Raw genomic sequence first — 8,755 nt, 5'->3', positions numbered from 1 at the left:
GGGGAAAGATACTGGTGATATGGGGAACATGCATGTTGGTTTGTCATCATAAAAAAGGGAAAATGATTTTATGAAGTTTTGATGATTTAACAAATCATGGGAACTGATAAGGGACCTGATCCGATATGAGAGTTATGATGTTGAGAAAAGGACACTCGACAAAAAGTACATTGTACACTCTACCAAAACTGCATATCATTGGTGTGCATCATTTTTGTTAGGTGGCAGGCTTCCGACCAATAGAATTGCTCCAGGGATTTTGTCAAGCATAAATATATGTTTCTTCTTCAACAATGCAATTTAGTTTTTGTATCTAATTCTCACACGCAGAAAAAATATTTTATTTCCGAAAATATCTTCTCAAAGTACAACAGGGACTGATCGAGTTATCACTGTTCTTAGTTGTTTTTAGGATTTTTATTTTAGTGTTCATATCTGTAGATTTATTCCTAATCTATAAAGGAATCAAAAAAACTTAGGTTTTCTTTGAATCTGTCTTGATATAACTAGAGTTAGGTTGTAACACCCCGGAATTGTTTTCGCAAAGACTCGAACATTTCTCCACGTGTGTGTAGACTCGAACCGAAGGATTTGTAATTATATATATGAGTTAGGATTAATTCCTAAGTATTTGAAGTGTGTTAGATGTGTTTAGGGGTCATAAGGGATCTCTAACACCAAACCGAGTCCAAAGAATTCTAATCGATTAAGTTTTCGGATGAGTTAGTATAAGGGTCAACTTCAAACGACCATATCTCCTAGAATATAATGAACTGGGTGTCCACCTACCAAATTAAAGTTCATTGAGTCTTCTTTAGAACTCCACCAAGAGTATAATTTTTGGAGTTCGGAGTCAAACGTTATGACCATTTTACTACATACTAGTACTGCAGGAATTTTAGGCCTGGGCGACCACTGCAGGAAATTTAGGCTTGGCGCTCCAGTGGCGCCCGGCACCACTATAGCACCAGAAAACAGCCTCAGTAGTTTGGTCCTTGGCGCGATGCACCACTATTAGATGTGCAGGTTTTTAAGCCTATTTTGGCTTGGCGCTGCAGTGGCGCGATGCGCCACTATAGCGCCAGTAAGATTTTTGCCCAATTTTCCAGATTTTGAAGAGGGGCAACTTGGACATTTTCCCTAAAGATATATACACTAACATAGGACATTTTGGGATCATTTTTTTAGCCTTCTCACCTTCCAAAAACCCAAATCTTCATCCCTTCTTCTCTTCCAAACATCTCCAACAAGAAATCCTTTCAAAAGCTCAAGGATTCAAGATCTTCAAGTCACGTCTTGGTTTCCGATGAGATGATATTCAAGAAAGGTATGTAAGGATAACCTAAAATATGGACTGAGTTCTTCCATATGCCCATAGATGTGTTGGATAGAAGTTGTGAAAGATTTGAACCTTCTATGAAAGTGGTTACACAGTGGGTTATAAATATTACATAACTCATTATTCCCCGTTTTGTCATCATCGAAAAGATAGACTGACAGATCCAAGTGCCAAAGGAGTTATCACAATCAATTCAAGGCCTGTAAGACAATCACCAAGGCATTAAAGCAATACTGATAAATAACATAAAAGAGTATTAAAGTTAACAAGCACAATATAAATTGACAGATAAAAGATCATTGCATGTAACAAAATAGATATAGTACCATAAAAAATATCCATGATCATGCCAATAGTAGACAATATCTGAGCCAACACATGAGAAACAAAAAGAACAAGTTAAATAAGGACTGAAACAGATGAATCAAGAAGATAAGGATAATAATAAGGAGGAGAAATAGATGGAAGCACCAGGTTCATCCGAAGAATAATTTCAAGATTGTCAACTCATTCCTTTGCAAGAGTAGCTTCCAACTCACTAATTGTCACGCCCCGAGAGGGTACCCTAGATGTGGCCGGCACTCAAAAACCATTGATGTCCTTCAAGCGAACTACTTGGTCCAATCACACTTCCATTCAGTCACATTCTATTAGCAGAAGACTCAACTCACAGGAATACTATTCATAATTAAGGCCAAAGGCCAACCACATATCCAATCAACAACTAGTAAAAATAAAACTAGTCAAAATGAATAATTCAACATCATCCACACTCTAGTGTATGAAGCCTCTATCAACAATCCAAGAGGTACCAATGAAAGGTTCATGGCTAACACAAATCAAAATAAAGGAAAATAAACTCAAAGTTGAAAGATAACTACGGTATCCTCCAGAAAAAGGGACGACTCACCAACTAGATAGAAGTGAATAGATCTTCAATGGTGCACTAATTGATGATCTCTAGTATCTATCTCTGCATCATGAAATGATGCAGGCCAAATAGCGTTAGTACGTGGAATGTACAAGTATGTAAAATGGTCGAATGAAATAAACATCAAGGTAGAATCAAATAAACTCAGAATCTAAACTCAGAAGAAGGAATAACTCAATCAAGATGTCATGAGTCTAAACAAGAATATATGATTTAGACAAGACCAATCACATACAATTCCACCCAATCCATCCCAATCTGACTCAGAGTACTATCAAGACCTATATGGGAGTTTCTCTTATCGGAGAGCTATCACTTATGAGTCAGTGATAGTACAACAAGACGACGTTGTTGCCACATCCGTTCATACATTTCCAGGGTATGAACGAATCAACCAATCATAGATCCATAACCAATCAAGTCCTATCATGTCAGGATAATAATTTGGGAAACATCCGACTTTAACAGTCCAATCTCCTACTATGTTTGGCGACGTAGTTATTGGATTCAAGTTATTACTTACTCTTACCCAATTCGGTGCTCGATACTCCTCCCAAGACTCAATGCTCATAAAACTTTATCCAGTCAACTCAATCTAATCATATCAACAAGTCTCATTTGGACCCTTGTCAATTCATCAATTCTATCACAATCAACATCTCAACCAATCATACTATCCAATCAATCCTAATCACATCTTTTAGGAGTAGTTTAGATATGCATTTATGACAACATTTAATCCTATCCAATCATTCCTTCGTTCATTTCACAAATACTTTGGGGACTCATGAAGACTCTAAAACTCTAAATCAACAATTTAAGATACTCAAAATATTTAAGTTTTTAACAAAAATATCTTTAACAACTCATATCAATCACCTCTTAGATATAAAAATTATGTATAACAACTCATTTCAATCAACTCATATCAACATGAAGCATTTATCAATTTATCGACTTATCAATATCAACATAATAAAAATTGAGTTAATAGATGAAAAAAAAACTCATTAGGACATAAATCTATCAAGAAACTCCATTCTTATGAACATTTAATCTCAAAGAAGATGTAGGGCACATGGGTGGATTCAACCTATGTTTTGAGTAGCCTTACATACCTTAGTGTAGATTTTGAAGAAATCTTGATGTTAGGTCTTCAATGGGAAGCTTGAATCCTTGAATTTGTTTAGGGAAAATCTTGTTGGAGATAAATTGAGAGAGAAGAGGGTGAAGGTTAGGCTTCTTTGGAGGTGAAAATATGTAGAATTTGACCCCAAAAATGTTCCAAGTTTGTGTATAAATATTTGGGGAAAATGTCCAAGTTGCCCTTCATTAAAAAAATCTTGAAAATGGGCTAAAAACCCTACAAGCATGATAGTGGCGCGTCGCGCCAAAGGCCAAAATTCAGAGACTAGTTTTGGGCGCTATAGTGGCGCGCCGCGCCACTGCAGCCCCAGGCCTGAAATTCCTACAGTGATAGGCTATAGTAAAATGTTCATAACATTTGACTCTGAACTCCAAAATACAAATTCTTGTTGGAGTTGGAAAGAAGACTCAAGGACCTTTAATTTGATAGGTTATAAGACACCTAATTAGTTATAGTCTAGTATATATGGTCATTTGAAGTTGACCCTTAGTCCATCCCTTGAAGTTGTACCCGCCCAGTACACAGACTAATCTGCAAACTTAGCCGAGAGGAATTCTTTGGACTTGGCTTGGTTTTAGGGATCCCCTTATGACCCTAAATCACATCTAATACAATTTAAATAATTAGGAATTAATCCTAACTCATATATACAATTTGTAGACTTCGAGTTCAAGCATATACGCATACGAAGAATGGTCCAAATCTTAGCATAGAAATTTTTGAGGTGTTACAATATCCCCCCTTGGGATCATTTGGCCTCGAATGATGGGTAACCCAAGGATGGAATAGAGATATAAATAACAATTATTACTGAATCATTCAACCAATCAAATGCTCAAAATAAATTACTATTCAAACTCAAGAATGGACATACCAATTCAAATCAAGAAAATGGACATTACCTTCAACATTCTCATCGATAGGCACAAATAGATGTGGATATTTAGTTTTCATATCTTTCTCATCTTCCCATGTGGCTTCCTCAAAAAATTAATTTCTCCACAAGACTTTAATCGAGGCAATCTCCTTGGTCCTCAATTTACGAACTTGACGATCAAGAATTTAGATCAGGACCTCTTCATAGGAAAAGCTATTTTTAACTCCAATACTATCAATGGGGACTACCAATGAAGGATCTCCCAAGCACTTCTTCAACATCGAGACGTGAAATATCAGATGAATGGCGGCTATCTCAGAAGGTAACTCCAAATCATAAGAGACACTCTCAATCCTCCTCACAATCTAGTAAGGACCAACGTATCGAGGACTAAGCTTTCCCTTCCTTCCAAACCTCATGACGCCCTTCATGGGTAAAACTTTCAAGTACACCCAATCATCCACCTTAAACTCTAAGTCTCACCTTCTCACATTGGTGTAGGATTTCTGGCAGCTTTGGGCTGTCTTTAGCCTATCTCAAATAACCTTCACTTTCTCCATAACTTGGTGAACAATATCAGGCCCGATCAACTCAACTTCACCAATTCAAACTACCCAACTAGTGACCTACACCTCCTCCCATACAAAGCTTTATAGGGAGCCATTTGTATACTTGCATGATAACTATTATTGTATTCAAACTCTATGAGAGGTAAATGATCATCCTAATTTCCTTTGAAGTCAAGTACACATGCCTCAACATATCATCCAATGTCTGGATGGTGCGCTTCGCTTGGCCATTTGTCTGGGGATGAAAGGTTGTACTAAGATTCACCTTTGAACCCAGTCCTTTCTGAAAGGATCTCCAAAATTAGAAAGTGAATTGAGCTCTTCTGTCTGAGATGATAGACAAGGGAATCCCATTCAATATGAGAATCTCCTGAATATATCATTTTGCATAATCTTCTGTGGTGTGAGTAGTCTTAATAGCCAAGAAGTTAGCTGATTTAGTCATTCTATCCACAATTACCCAAATTGAATCATGTTGTTTTTGGGACCTCGGCAAACCTATAATAAAGTCCATACTGATCATCTCCTACTTCCATTTTGGAATCTCTATATTTTGAGCTAACCCATATGGCCTTTGATGTTCAACTTTAACCTGTTGGCAATTCAGGCACTTGGAAACAAATTCAGCAATATCTCTTTTCATTCCACTTCACCAATAAACTTCCCTCATGTCATGATACATCTTTGTAGAACCAGGATGAATAAAGTATCTGGAACTATACGCTTCGGCCATAATCCTTTCTCAAACATCATCAACATCTAGGACACATAATCTATTTTGGTACCTCAACACACCATGTCCCTCTTTGGTGAAAACCATCACCTTTTGTTTGTGAACAACTTCCTTCAAATAGAGAAGGACATGATCTTGGTCTCGCTTCTCTTTTACCTCTGCCACGAGTGAGGATGCAGACCTATTTTGAACATTAACTCCACATTTATTATTCTCTTCAAGCCAAACTCCCAATCGAGATAATCTATGCACCTCTTTAGCTAATTCTTTCTTACCCACCTCTATATGGACAACGCTACCCATAGACAACCTGCTAAGAGCATCAACAATAACATTAGCTTTACATGGATGGTAGAGAATGCTCATATTATAATCCTTGAGAAACTCTAGCCATCTCCTTTGCCTCAGGTTGAGTTCTTTCTTACTGAAGACATACTGCAAACTCTTATGTTCAGTGAACACATCAACATGCACTCCATACAAGTAGTGGCACTAAATTTTAAGAGCAAATACCATAGCTGCCAGCTCAAGGTCATGAGTTGGGTAATTTCTCTAATGAATATTAAGATGTCTTGTAGCATAGGCTATCACATTTCCCTTTTGCATTACAACACACCCCAAACAAACTATAGATGCATTACAGTAGATTATAAAATCATTTATTCCATCGGGCAAAGTAAATACAAGAGCAGTAGACAGCTTGGTCTTTAATTTCTAGAAACTCTCCTCGTAAGTATTGGACAATTGGAACATAGCCTTCTTTTGGGTCAACTTCGTCAATGGTGATGATATGGATGAGAAACCCTCTACAAACCTTCGATAATTGCCAGCCAAACCCAAGAAACTTCTTATATCTGTTAGGGATGTGGGTCTCAGCTAATTTTTTATTGCCTCAATCTTTTGAGTATGAACCTGAATACCATCTCCAGATATAATGTGGCCTAAGAAAGCCACTAATGCAAGACAAAATTCACATTTGGAGAATTTTGCATATAATACCTGGTTTTTTAGAGTTTGCAAGACAACTCTAAGATGATAGGCGTGCTCCTCCTCATTCCAGGTAAACCAAAATATCATCAATGAAGACAATCACAAACATATCAAGATATAGTTTAAATACTTGATTCATGAGATCCATAAAAGATGCAGGGCATTAGTCAACCAAAAGACATAACCAAGAATACAAAATGGCCATAACGGGTCCAAAAATCTATCTTTGAGATGTCACACTCCCTCAGTTTCAACTGATGGTAACCTGATCTTAGGTCTATCTTTGAGAAATAAGTGGCACCCTGAAGTTGGTCAAATAAATCATCTATTCTGGGGAAAAGGTATTTGTTCTTTATGGTGAACTTGTTTAGTTAACTGTAATCAATAAATATTCTAAGGGACCCATCTTTCTTTTGCACGAATAGGATAGGAGCACCCCAAGGTGAGACACTCGGCCTAATGAATCCTTTATCTAACAAATCCTTCAATTGTTCTTTCAACTCTTTCAAATCCGCAGGAGCCATTCTATATGGAGGGATAAAGATAGGCTGTGTATTAGGAAAGACATCAATCCCAAAGTTGACCTCCCTATCAGAAGGTACTCCAGGCAGATCTTTAGGAAAGACTTCAGGGAACTCGTTGACAATCGAAACTGACTCAAGGGATGGAGACTTAATATTGTTATCTTTCACTCGGACGATATGATAAATACACCCTTTTGAGATTAGCTTCCTGGCCCTAAGGTAGGAAATAAACTTAACCTTAGGTACGACAAGACTATCCTTCCACTCTATGATAGCCTCATTCGGGAATTTGAACTTAATAATCCGAGTCCTACAATCAATAGAGGCATAACAAACATAAAGACAGTCCATGACAAGGATCACATCAAAAATCAACCATGTACAACTCAACTAAGTCAGACAAGGTATCCTTATGATAAATTGACATAGTGCAATCTCTATAGACTCTCTCACCTAAGACAGAATCACCGACAGGAGTAACTACACTGTAGGGTTCTAGAAGATATTCAGGAATTTTATTAAATTTACTAGACACATAAGGAGACACAAAAGATAGTGTGTCACCCGGGTCCATCAAAACATAACAGTCAAGAGTAAAAAATCAAATCATACCCATCATAATGTTTCGGGAGTTCTTCTGATCTTGTTGACTACCTATGGCATATAGACGGTTTGTACCTCCACTCGTACCTTAAGTAGTTCCCCTTTGATTACTTCTAGCTAGTGGTGAGGTGGTAGAATACCGTGCTTTGTTTCCCCATGTTGGACACTCCTTCTGAAAATGGCCCACTTAGCCACATTTATAACAACCATCCTTTTCCTCTCTACACTCTCCCAAATAGAGCTTACTGCACTTGTCGTATGATGGCTTTTCCTTCAAACCTTGACCCACACTAGCCTGGGATTGAAGACCTGGGATCTGAAATTTTAGTGACTCTATCGCTGTTGATCATATCTATTATGCGGCATAGATGTACTTGCCGCATATGGAATATAGTTGGAAGACCTCTTCTAAAAGAAGGACCTGTTTCTCTTGATTTGCCTCTACTCACTCTCATGCCCAACTAATTTTGACTTCTTACTCAAATGGTCCTTCTTATATTTCCTCTTCTCATCCTCTACCTGCTAAACATACACTATTAATCTAGAAATATCTATGTTAGAGATCAACAATGCCGCTTTGCACTCCTTCTTCACATGTCTTCCCAATTCGGAGAGAAATTTTCTCATCTTTTACCTCATATCTGGGATCATCTATGGGGCATATCTAGACAGCTGTATGAACTTCAGACTATAGTCTTTAACTGCCATACCCTCTTGTTTCAAATTCACAAGCTCTTCTAATTTCTCTTCCCTCAATTCTTTGGAAAAGAAGTGATGAAGAAATGCCCTCTCAAACTCATCCCAAATGGCAGGCTCCACATCATTACCTCTACTTTCTTTCCACTGGTTATACCGGATATTTTCCACATCCTTGAGTTGATAAGACACCAACTCAACCCCCTTGATCTCTGTAGCATGCATCGCCTTCAGGATCTTCCACATCTCATCAATAAAATTTTGAGGGTCCTCATCAACCTTGGAACCTGTGAATATCGGCGAATTCATTCTCAGAAAGTCTTTAATCCTCATGGTAGAAGAGGGA

This window comes from Solanum dulcamara, chromosome 8, assembly GCF_947179165.1.
Source record: "Solanum dulcamara chromosome 8, daSolDulc1.2, whole genome shotgun sequence".
Classification (NCBI taxonomy): Eukaryota; Viridiplantae; Streptophyta; class Magnoliopsida; order Solanales; family Solanaceae; genus Solanum; species Solanum dulcamara.
This window is presented reverse-complemented; position numbering follows the sequence as displayed.